Here is a 12,516-nt window from a genome sequence, read left to right on the forward strand (position 1 = left end):
TTACACTGACTGGCAGCAGCTCTCCAGGATTACAGACAACGGACCTTCTTCCCAGCGCTACCTGGAGATGCTGGGGATTGAACCTGGGACCTTCTGGGTGCAAGGTGGAAGCTATAGCCCTTCCCATTTATCTGGCTGGCTTGAGCCTCTCAGTGGAACTCCAGGTCTACCAATCCTTCAGGAGACTTTGCATGGGAAAAGCAAAACGGAAAGAGAAGAAAGAAAAAAGGACTATGGCTGCCACTCCTGCATTATTTTGGTTTTCGTTGGTTTCATATTTTTATTTGCATTGCATTGTATTTCCCCCCCCCCAAAGGTTGAAAAGCTTAACCTGGGCTATTTTGCACCTTCCCATTTCAACTCTCTAGCACCCTATCTGCACAACCTAGCAATTCTAAAATACAGAAGCTCTTTTACTCTCGCAAGATTGACTGTATTGCCTTCGGCTGTACTTGAGGAACAAAGCCAATAGATTCCACACAAAAAACGCTTATGTCCCTGTGGAGATGGTCGTACCGAATTGGTGGTGCATGCCCTGCTGGCTTGCACTCTTGAGAAATGAGGTTATCACCCCTCTTTTATTGTCCATTCTGGGTCGCCCAGCCACTGCCACAGTGTCCTTTCTCTTGGCAGATCAAGATGAGCAGGTGACAGCAAAGGTTGCAAGGTTTTTAGCAGGGGCAATCAGAATAAGGTCCTACTAATTCAAAACCCTAAAATGTATTTTATATAGTTGACTTTTTATTTCTAGTCTTTGTATACAGTGGTACCTCGGGTTAAGTACTTAATTCGTTCTGGGGGTCCGTTCTTAACCTGAAACTGTTCTTAACTTGAAGCACCACTTTAACTAATGGGGCCTCCTGCTGCCGCCGCGCCACCGCTGCACGATTTCTGTTCTTATCCTGAAGCAAAGTTCTTAACCCGAGGTAATATTTCTGGGTTAGCGGAGTCTGTAACCTGAAGCGTATGTAACCTGAAGCGTATGTAACCCGAGGCAATAATAATAATAATAATAATAATAATAATAATAATAATAATAATAATAATTTATTATTTGTACCCCGCCCATCTGGCTGGGCTTCCCCAGCCACTCTGGGCGGCTTCCAATAAAGATTAAAAATAGATAAAAATGTCACACATTAAAAACTTCCCTGAACAGGGCTGCCTTCAGATATCTTCTAAATGTCAGGTAGTTGTTTATCTCTTTGACATCTAATTGGAGGGCGTTTCACAGGGCACTCGCCACTACTGAGAAGGCCCTCTGCCTGGTTTCCTGTAGCTTCTTGCAGTGAAGGAACCGCCAGAAGCCCCTTGGAGCTGGACTTCAGTGTCCGGGCTGAACGATGGGGGTGGAGACGCTCCCTCAGGTATACTTGGGCCAAGGCCATTTAGGGCTTTAAAGGTCAGCACCAACACTTTGAATTGTGCTCGGAAATGTACTGGGAGCCAATGTAGGTCTTTCAGGACCGGTGTCATGTGGTCTTGGCGGCCGCTCCCAGTCACCAGTCTAGCTGCCACATTCTGGATTAGTTGTAGTTTCCAGGTCACCTTCAAAGGTAGCCCCACGTAGGACGCATTGCATTAGTCCAAGCAGGAGATAACTAGAGCATGCACCACTCTCGCAAGACAGTCTGTGGGCAGGTAGGGTCTTAGCCTGCGCATCAGATGGAGCTGGTAGACAGCTGCCCTGGATACAGAATTAACCTGCACCTCCATGGACAACTGTGAGTCCAAAATGACTCCCAGGCTGTGTACCTGGTCCTTCAGGGGCACAGTTACCCCATTCAGGATCAGCAAGTCCTCCACATCAGCCTGCCCTTCTCCTCCATGAATTTGGGAAGGCCGTTGTGAGGTCTAGGAGGCAGAAAGTTCTTCAAGGTGATGATAAAGTGTGGAAGACCTCAGAGGGGTGGCGGGGGCCTCGGACGGCAACAGAGAGAAAACTCAGCCTGCTAATTGAAATAGCATTCTGATGCCACTCATCTGTCATTCTGGCCCCGTCAGGATCTGGCTCCTGCAGGGGAAGTAAACAAATTGCCTTCCCTTTAGGGACCTGCTGGCAAAGGCTGGAAGTTTTTGTTGCCGCTGCTGTTGTGATTTGGGGGGGACTGGTGAAGGAAGGGGAATAAATAACTGGCGTGTCCCCCCTCTGTGGGCTTCGCACAGCTGGTGTCTTCCCTCATTAGGGGCTGGATGTATTTTGTTTCCCTGTGAAACTGAGAACTGTTTCCTGACAGCTTGGACGTGTCCTTCCAGGCTCTGACAGCTCCTCCAACAGAGTACCTGAAACTTGGGAAGCTGGGTAACCGGATTGAATACTCCCACCAGGGACACGGGTGGCGTTGTGGGTTAAACCACAGAGCCTAGGTCTTGCCGATCAGAAGGTCGGCGGTTCAAATCCCCGCAACAGGGTGAGCTCCTGTTGCTCGGTCCCTGCTCCTGCCCACCTAGCAGTTCGAAAGCACGTCAAAGTGCAAGTAGATAGATAGGTACCACTCCGGCGGGAAGGTAAACGATGTTTCCGTGCGCTGCTCTGGTTCACCAGAAGCGGCTTAGTTATGCTGGCCACATGACCCGGAAGCTGTACGCCGGCTCCCTCGGCCAATAAAGCGAGATGAGCGCCGCAACCCCAGAGTCAGTCACGACTGGACCTAATGGTCAGGGGTCCCTTTACCTTTACCTGCCAGAGGCAAATGCAGCCTTCCAAACCTCTCTGACGTGGCCCTCGGAACTCCCTGCAGGCCGCCAGCTCTGTTCTGCAACTTCCTCAAGTGTTTCTGCTTGGCTGGAGTGTGTCTCTGAACTTCAGCAAGACCTCTTACTTGGTGAGGTGGAGCTCAGAAAGGGGTGTGTGGAGAAACTGGGACACTATACAAATTGACATTTGCATTTTTTACAGTTTTTTATTTATACCTTTCAAATGGATACATTTCTTTAGTTTGACATTTAACATTTCAAAATTTGACTTCCTTCTCCCTCTTTCTGCGCTTCCTTAAATTTATTTTTTAATATCTTCTGCATATCCAAATTCATCTAACTTACTCATTTAATTATCCACTGTGAATATATACTATTTTTAAAACTGCAGGTTATTGCTACTGTTTTTATCTGTTTGCAATTTATCTGTAAATATTCAATAAACCATTTCCATTCTTTTATAAAAAGTTTGGTTACCTTGATTTCTTATTCTTCCGATAAGTTTCACCATTTCTGCATATTCCATAAGTTTTTGTATCCATTCTTCCTTTGCTGGAACTTCTGTTTCTTTCTACTTTTGGGCAAGTAGCATTCTTGCTGCTGTACTCACATACATAAATAAATTTCTATAAAATTTAGGTAGTTCTGTCCCTATAATTTCCTGACATGCCTGTCACATTTTTGTGTGCTTTTCAGATTATTATTATTATTTTTGCAGTCAAGTTTTTGTGCATTTTAAACTTTCTCCCCATTTTTTCTCCAATGGAGTTCTCAAATTCTGTCAGGAAGCGCAAATAAGGTATGGCCACCTTTTAACTGGAAACTGAATTGAATTCCTCCACCATCCCTATCGCTAGTCCCATTCCATCTCCTGCCACCCCCTTTACTGCTGGGCAAAACACGGCACCCTGCCAGGCCAGGAAAAAACGAGGCAGTTTATACTCTTATCAAAACAAACCATGCTGTGCTCTGAAATAACTATTATGATACCCTGTTCATGGAGCAAGAAGTTATATGGCTAAGTTCTGCAAAGCCAGATGCGTGACTTGGGTTCCTTCAAAGTGATGTCTGTGTGGTTCAGTGCTTTGCTTATTATTAGTGGGTTCCAATTCGTGTCTCAGAAATGTATCTGGCAACGCCTCCCACCCCCCCCCCTTCTGCAGGCTTGTACATGAGCCAGAAGATCTCCACGCCCCATGGGAACTTCTGGTTAACTTTTCATCTCTCCTCCTTGATCTATCTGCTGTGGCCAAAGGCCCGAGACTTGGATATGAATGGATTTGGGCCCAAGCAATCAAAAAGAAAATGAATGTTATAGAAGGAAGGAGCAGCGGCGTTGCAGCGTTGGCTGGTGCCTGGGACTCACACGGGATGGGGAGTTCAGCCTACACATGAGTAGGACCCTGGTAGAGACACATGCCTGACTGGCATGTTCCCTCCCTCCTGGTCAATCGTTGGTAACTTCAAAAGCTTTCTTCAGTCCAAACATCACAGCGACTGGTGCCAACCGACACCGGCACACTTAGGGATCCACAGAGTTTGCGCAACTTGTGTAACAGACCTCAGCAACTCAGCATTTTGGCTAATCTACTTTATTTACATATAAACACACACGGAGCACTGCAACATGGCTCCCTCTCTCTCTAGCATCAGACAGCAAAGAGGAAAAAGAGCAAAGGACAATAGTTCCACTTCACAGAACACAGTTACACAAACATCCTGTTTCCGTCACTCCCCACTTTGTGGAGTCAAAACATATACAATCATGTGATAGACAAAAATCCCATGACTGCAATCATGGAGCAGGAATTCTAACAGGTGGCACGGTGTGGAGAGTTCATGGAGCCTACCATGCCCAAACCAGCCCTCATCACCACCCCCAGTCGGGCACAGGGTATAGAGGCTTCACAAAGCACACCATGCCAGCCCAGCACTCGCGACCAGAGCCAAACAAGGCCATGCTGTGCCACCTGCCTTCCCACACAGGGGGAGCCCAGTCAGTTGATGTGGCCCTTGGTGGGCGAATTCCCCTGATACTGGCTGGGTGGCCATTCAGTGAGGGGTACAGGGATGTGGCGGCAAGGCTCTGGGGCCCAGAAACCTCTGGCAGCAGGCAGGGCGGGACGGGGATCCCTCATGGGGCACCTGGTTTGTGCCCCCTCAAAATTGTGTGCCCAGGGCTACACCCCCCTTGCCTCCCTCCAATGCTATGCCCCTGAGAAGGGAAGAGATTCTGTCTTGTGCTAATAGTAGATAGGTAGCCGTGTTGGTCTGCCATAGTCAAAATAAAAAAATTCCTTCCAATAGCACCTTAAAGACCAACTAAGTTAGTTCTTGGTATGAGCTTTCGTGTATCTGAAGAAGTGTGCATGCACACGAAAGCTCATACCAAGAACTAACTTAGTTGGTCTTTAAGGTGCTATTGGAAGGAATTTTTTTATTTTGTCTTGTGCTAAGAAGAGGTTTGGTGGAGTCCCATTTTTGAGGTAATCATAGAAGGAAGGACGTGGAAAGATCCACCAATCTCACTCTGCAATCCTGCACGTCTAATAATAATAATAATAATAATAATAATAATAATAATAATAATAATTTATTTATACCACACCCATCTGGCTGGGTTTCTCCAGCCACTCTGGGCAGCTTCCAACAGAATATTAAAATACAATAGTCTATTAAACATTAAAAGCTTCCCTAAACAGGGCTGCCTTCAGATGTCTTCTAAAAGTCAGATAGTTGTTGTTCTCTTTGACATCTGGTGGGAGGGCGTTCCACAGGGTGGGTGCCACTACCGAGAAGACCCTCTACCTGGTTCCCTGTAACTTGGCTTCTCGCAGTGAGGGAACTGCCAGAAGGCCCTCGGAGCTGGACCTCAGTGAACGATGGGGGTGGAGACGCTCCTTCAGGTATACTGGGCCGAGGCTGTTTAGGGCTTTAAAGGTCAAACCAACACTTTGAATTGTGCTCGGAAACGTATGGGGAGCCAGTCTAGGTCTATTCCAAAGTAAATCTCATTTGCTGTTGGTGTACTCTTTGGATGAGTGAAATGCCCAAAATGTTCGATTGTTTGTGATTTGGTTCAGTTGTATTTTACTTTCATTTTTATTTGTTGGTAACAATGCTGGTGGGGTGGGGGGGAAGACAGCTGAGCATGCCAATCACATTCTAATTCATATATTATCGTGGACCAAGGATGAGCTCCTCAATATTTATTAGTTGTATATTTATATCCTAACCTTTTCTCCAAAGACCTCAATATGGTGTACATGGTTCCCCCCCTCCCATCTTCACAACAAGCCTGTTGGGGGAGGGAGAGACAAGAGGGGGGAGTCAATTGAACAAGCATAAATCCCCGAGCTGATGGAACAAGTTGGTTGGATACAGCCCTTTATCTCACAGAGATGAACCTAAAGGCAGGTCTCAAAGGCTTCTGTTGAAAATTCAGTTTGTTTTCAACTAAAATACATACTTTTATCTATTAAAAGAGATAAGTAACTCCCATTGAGATCAGTGGAGACTCCATTAGATAAATGGGTATAGAATTGCAGTCTTAGTATTTTTTTAGGAGAGGGAGAAGGTGGGGGTGGCAAAGGCCAGCTGGAACGCATTCTGATTTCTGACAAGCCTCCTGATGGCCTCCGGTTGGTGAGCGGCAGCTACAGTTTCAGAATAACCAAGGGGAGCCTGTTGCTAATTAGACACACAGCTAATTAATCCAAAGTCCGACCAAAGGCAGTGGATTCCACCGTTTGGCTGGCTGACTTAAGGGTGGCTTCTCTCCACGTCTTTGTAGCCATTTTCATAAACAAAGAGCGGAGACCCTGTGGAACTTCCCTTTCTAAGTAATCGAATCGCAGCCGACTCCCAGGAGAGGGGGAAGAAACACAACTGGACAGTATATAAAGAAGGAATGAAGAAAGGAGCCAAAGTAGGTGCTAAAAAGCAGAGAGGGCAAACGAGAGCCCCGAGGAACTTCAAAAGCCAGGGCTGGAGACTCTAGACTCCTGAAGGAGCATCTCCACCCCCATCGTTCTGCTTGGACGCTGAGGTCCAGCGCTGAGGGCCTTCTGGCAGTTTCCTCGCTGTGAGAAGCCAAGTTACAGGGAACCAGGCAGAGGGCCTTCTCGGTAGTGGCGCCCGCCCTGTGGAACACCCTTCCACCAGATGTCAAAGAGAAAAACAACTACCAGACTTTCAGAAGACATCTGAAGGCAGCCCTGTTTAGGGAAGCTTTTAATGTTTGATAGGTTATTGTATTTTAGTGTTCTGTTGGAAGCCGCCCAGAGTGGCTGGGGAAACTCAGCCAGATGGGCGTGGTATAAATAATAAATTATTATTATTATTAGATATTGGTTGACTACATCTCCCAGACCATTGGCTGCACTCACTGGGGATGATGTCAGTCTGGGCTCAGATGTTGTTGGACACAGACTCCCATCAGCTCCAGTAAGCATTGTCTCACCCATTCATAATTTTATTGTACACTGCTTTCCAGCAAAAAGAATCAAAGCAACTTAATAAGCAAGAAACCTGTTTAAAACAAATATACATATTTCAAGTGTCAGAGCTAGAGCCAAGAGGTGAGTCTTCAGCATATGATGGTGTGATGGCCTGGGAATCGGATTCAGAGGCTGAACCTGAGGAATCCCAGCCTGCACAGGAGTTCCCGCCTCCAGGACCGGCTGAGCTGGGCTGGGGCATGAGCCTGAAGGGTCCTCACCTGTGCTGGATCCTCAGGAGCAGACACCAGCTGAATCTGCTCTGGCTCCGGAGGTGATGGAGGACCCATTGCCTGCAGGTGCTCCACTCTCAGCCCCGTCAGGGGAAGGTGAGGTTGCCTCTGGGTCCAGTAACCCTCCAGCCTCTCCTGAGCTGCAGAGGCTCAGGGCAGAGAGGCAGAGGGAACTAAGTTCCCACAGGAGGAGTGCTCGCCCCCAGGCCAGGAGAGGCGGGTCACCCATGGACCGGGGCCGCCCTATGCCTCGGGGCAGATAAAAGCCAGTCAGCCCAGTGCCAGGTTGCGGGAGCAACATTGTTGGTAACCTGTTCCTGCTGGCACCCTGTCCTACTCTTCTGCCAGAGTTCCTGACCACACCCGACTCCTTGCCTTGGACCCCGCTTCAGCCTTGACGGACAGCCTTCATACCATACCCTCGACCTCGGACTGGACTCGGACCACGCTGCACGGTAACCCCCCGGGACCAGCATAGTTGGACAATACACAAAATGAAGGTGAGGAGAGGGAAGGTGTGGCTAACCTGTGTCCTTCAGCTGTTGTTGGACTGCAACTCACATCAGCCCCAACCAGCATGGCCAGCGCTCAGGGATGATGAGAGTTAGAGTCTCAACAACATCTGGAGAGTCATAGGTTTCCCACCCCTGACCTAGATTATCCATTATCTTTAAATCTCTCTTTCTTGGAAGACTTTTTTTAAGGACGCAAGATGACCTCTGCTAGTTCAGGATAAGGGTCCACCTATGTCAGTATCCTGTTCCTCACAGATGCCTTAAAGAAGTCCATAAAGAGGAGATGGACAATAGCCCTTCTCCATTGCCCCTACCTTGAAACAGGTGTTCAGCAGGACGCTGCTGTTGACTCTGGAGGTTCCATGAATGAATAGGAACCAATGACCAATCTCTCCTCTTCCATGACACGCACAAATGGAAGCACTTCTTCACACAGGAGGTCACCAACTTGCAAGAGCTTTGCAAGAGGGTTGGACAAATTCACTGGGTGCTAGCCCTGGTTGATATGTCCGGGCTCCGTTGTCAGATGCAGCATGCTTCTGAATGCCTCAGAAGGGTCCATTGAAATGGATACCTCTGTTAAAACTCACCCACCCGCTGGAGTAAGAGCTTTTGTGCCACCAGGCAGAGGACACTGGATACAGCCCCTTGGAAGCTGCCTTGTGCTCTGTCAGACCATTGGTCTATCTCCTTCATTGTTGTCTACACTGACCAGATGTTGCTGTCCAGGGTTTCAGGCAGGGAGCCTCTCCCACATGGCTAATTGTCACCGATGGTCTTGTTCTCCAAAAGCATGAGACTGTAGTGAGGCTACAGGGAACCAGACAGAGGGCCTTCTCGGTAGTGGCGCCCGCCCTGTGGAACGCCCTCCCATCAGATGTCAAAGAGATAAATAATTACCTGACATTCAGAAGACATCTTAAGGCAGCCCTGTTCAGGGAAGTTTTTAATATGTAACGCTGTACTGTTTTTAACACTGATTGGGAGCCGCCCAGAGTGGCTGGGGAAACTCAGCCAGATGGGTGGGGTATAAATAAATTATTATTATTATTATTATTATTATTATTATTATTATTATTATTATCATCCCAACCTTACCTGGACATATTGGGGATTGAACCTTGGACCTTCTGCATGCAAGGCAGATGTTCTACCACAGAGCTAAGATCCTGAGCCCCCCTGAAGGGGTTTGGTTTTCTCAAGAAGAAGCTCTGCTTTCCAAAATAGTCCAGAAATGGATCCCTGAAATGGAAGCGGCTAACTGAACAACCTCCCTTTGTAGAATCAAAGGCAGGCCGCTGTCCCTGCCCACCATATCTGCTTTAGCCATTGAAAATTATCTGTAAGAGGAGTTGTAAGCACTAAAAGCAAATCACTTTCAACGGAGGGGATCTCTGCAGATGGATGCTCTCTTTCAACATGGCCAGCGCGTCAACAACATCAGCTCACGCTGTGCTGATGTGATGACAATTGACGAGTCGACAAAACAGGAAGGAAGCTCCCTTTCTGCCTCCGGCACTTTGGGATGTCGTGGGATAGTTACACAACCTCTGTGAGGACTTAGACATTTACACTCTGTTGTGATTGCCGATTTGCTCTGAGCATTAATCTTCGGGGGGGCTTGTCGTTGTTTTATGGAAAGGCCGGAAGGTTTGGGATGTTCCCAAAGGTGGCCATAAAATTTGCATGCATGTTAAATATGTTCTGCAGCAGATCATTGTGTAGCATGAACAATGTGGTGCTCATGCTTTTGGAGAAGAAGACCATCGGTGACAATTAGCCATGATAGCCATGTTGCCTCCAGCAGGAGAGGCAGTATGCCTCTGAATGCTGGTTGCTAGGGACCATCGATTTCTGTATTTGTTTACTGCGTCGTCTCCAAAAGAGCTCAAGGCGACACACATGGTTCTTGTTTAATCCCCACAACAATCTTGTGGGGTAGGTTAGGCTGAGAGTGAGTGACTGGCCCAAAGTTACCTGGTGAGCTTCATGGCTGAGTGGGGATTTGAACCCTGGTCTAAAAATTTAATGAGTGCAATTTCGCTCATTTCCTGTCATATCATTTCTACATGCATGGGGATGGCTGGATATGCCAATTTCGCTTTCTCTCTGTTTCTCATTTTTCTAAGGCCAGTTCTCCACGTTGCCACATCAATTTGCAATTTAAAAACAGCAACAACCCACCAGTATCTTAGGGCACATCTCTCCTCATTTATGCACGTTTACAAAGCAATTTCCCCTAAAATAACACATATTTGCATTCACTTTAATGAACAATTTAGTAGATGCATTGTTGCACACGCTTCTTGGCTGGAGGACTGCATGGCGACATTAGGAGAAGTGCGAATTTCAAAGGATGGCTGAGTTTTGGTCCTTGTAAAAGGTAAAGGTAAAGGTAAAGGGACCCCTGACCATTAAGTCCAGTCGCAGATGACTCTGGGGTTGCGGTGCTCATCTTGCTTTACTGGCCGAGAGGCCGGCGATTGTCTGCAGACAGCTTCTGAGTCATGTGGCCAGCATGACTAAGCCACTTCTGGCGAAGCAGAGCAGCGCATGGAAATGCCGTTTACCTTCCTGCCGGAGTGGTACCTATTTATCTACTTGCACTTGATGTGCTTTCGAACTGCTAGGTGGGCAGGAGCTGGGACTGAGCAACGGGAGCTCACCCCGTCGCGGGGATTCGAACCACCGACCTTCTGATCGGCAAGCCCTAGGCTCTGTGGTTTAGACCACAGCGCCACCCGTGTCCTCTTTTTGTCCTGCTTCAGAAAAAAGGCAGGTTAAGTAGATTCCCCTTTAAATGCGAACTGAATTGAAATTCCCAACTGTCCCTAGATGAAGATAGGAACCATGATCCGATCGCTCAGTGGCTCCCCGATTAAACCTTGAGGTGCCTGTGTGGGGTTTCTTTTCTGTGGTTGCAAAGGGGCTTGATCCTCTCTCCTCTCTCCTGGTGTTTTGCCACATTCCAACTCTTTCCCAGTCTCGGCCTTTGAATCCCAGAGGGCAACTGTGATGCAGAGCCTGTCCGACTCTTCCTATCGCTTTTCAGGTCCCTTTTTGTTTTTTTTGCAGCAGAGAAAGGGCACCCTGTCCTTGCCTTCACCCAGAGGAATGCCGCAAACCCATTTATCTTGCAAAGATCAACCGGTGCCCAAATTGGCCTGGGTTTAAATAGCATTGAACTCTTGTGGCCTCTGGCAGGGCTGGCATCGTGCGCTGGCATTGCTGGGAATCTGGCAAGGCCCCAGTAGCGTAGCGTGGGTTGTCAGCACCCGGGGCAAGGCAAGTAATTTGCGCCCCCTAACCTGTGGATTTGCGCCCCCTAACCCGTGGATTTGCGCCCCTAACCCTAACCCCCAGATGTTGCACCCGGTGCGGCCGGCACCCCCTGCACCCCCCACGCTACGCCACTGCAAGGCCCACACTCCAGCCAGGGGCCCATCACCCTCTACTGAAGTCCTCTCACCCTGATATCCCACCCCCCACCTTCCATTCTCTTGCTTTCTAACTCTGGCCAGTGGTATGGATTGGGACCCAAAGGAGGGAGGGAGGGAAGCAAACGTCCCTGTGGATGTATCTTGCTCAACAACCCCTCAAAACCTAGAAGAGGGATGAGAAACCTTAAATACCACGTAGCCTTTCAAGTTTCCCCATCTGGCCCTCAGGACTCTTTCTAGACCACACCTCCTCCCCCTTACTAACTTCGCTTCACATCCTCCATGAATGTTTTTGCCTGCTTGGGATGTTTCCTTGACCTCTGAAAGTGCTTCTTGCTTGCCTAGGTAGACAGCGGGTGTGTAAGTGTGAGTAGAAACTAGCCTGCTCTTCAAAGATAACGTATCATAGAATCTTAGAGTTGGAAGGGACCTTATGGGGTCATCTAGTTCAACCCTCTGCAATGCAGGAATCTCAACTAAAGCATCCATGACAGTTGGCCAACCAACCTCTGCTTGACAACTTCCAAGAAAGGAGAGTCCACAACTCCTTGAGGCAGACCACTGTCAAACAGCTCTCACTGTCAGTTCTTCCTGATGTTTAGTCAAAATCTTTTTTCTTGGAAATTGAAACCATTGGTTTGAGTCCTACCCTCCAGAGCAGGAGGGAAAAAGCAAGCTCCCTCTTCCATGTGGCACCCCTTGAGATATTTGAAGATGGCTATCATAGCTCTTCTCAGTCTCCTCTTTTCCAGGCTAAACATACCCAGCTCCTTCAACTGTTCCTCATAAGGCTTGGTTTCCAGACCTTTAATCATCTTGGTTGCCCTCCTCTGCACACATTCCAGCTTGTCAACATCCTTTGTGGCACCCAGAACTGGACACAGGACTCCAGGTGTGGTCTGACGAGTGCAGAATAGAGTGGTACTATTACTTCCCTTGATCTGGACATTATGCTTCCGTTGATGCAGCCTAGAATAGCATTAGGGCTGGATCTAGACCAGGCACCCCCAAACTCGGTCCTCCCATCATCCCTAGCTAACAGGACCAGTGGTCAGGAATGATGGGAATTGTAGTCCCAAAACATCTGGAGGGCCGAGTTTGGGGATGCCTGGTCTAGACACATCAAAGAAGC

The sequence above is a fragment of the Podarcis liolepis genome (assembly GCF_965112155.1).
Source record: "Podarcis liolepis genome assembly, chromosome: 15".
Lineage (NCBI taxonomy): Eukaryota > Metazoa > Chordata > Lepidosauria > Squamata > Lacertidae > Podarcis > Podarcis liolepis.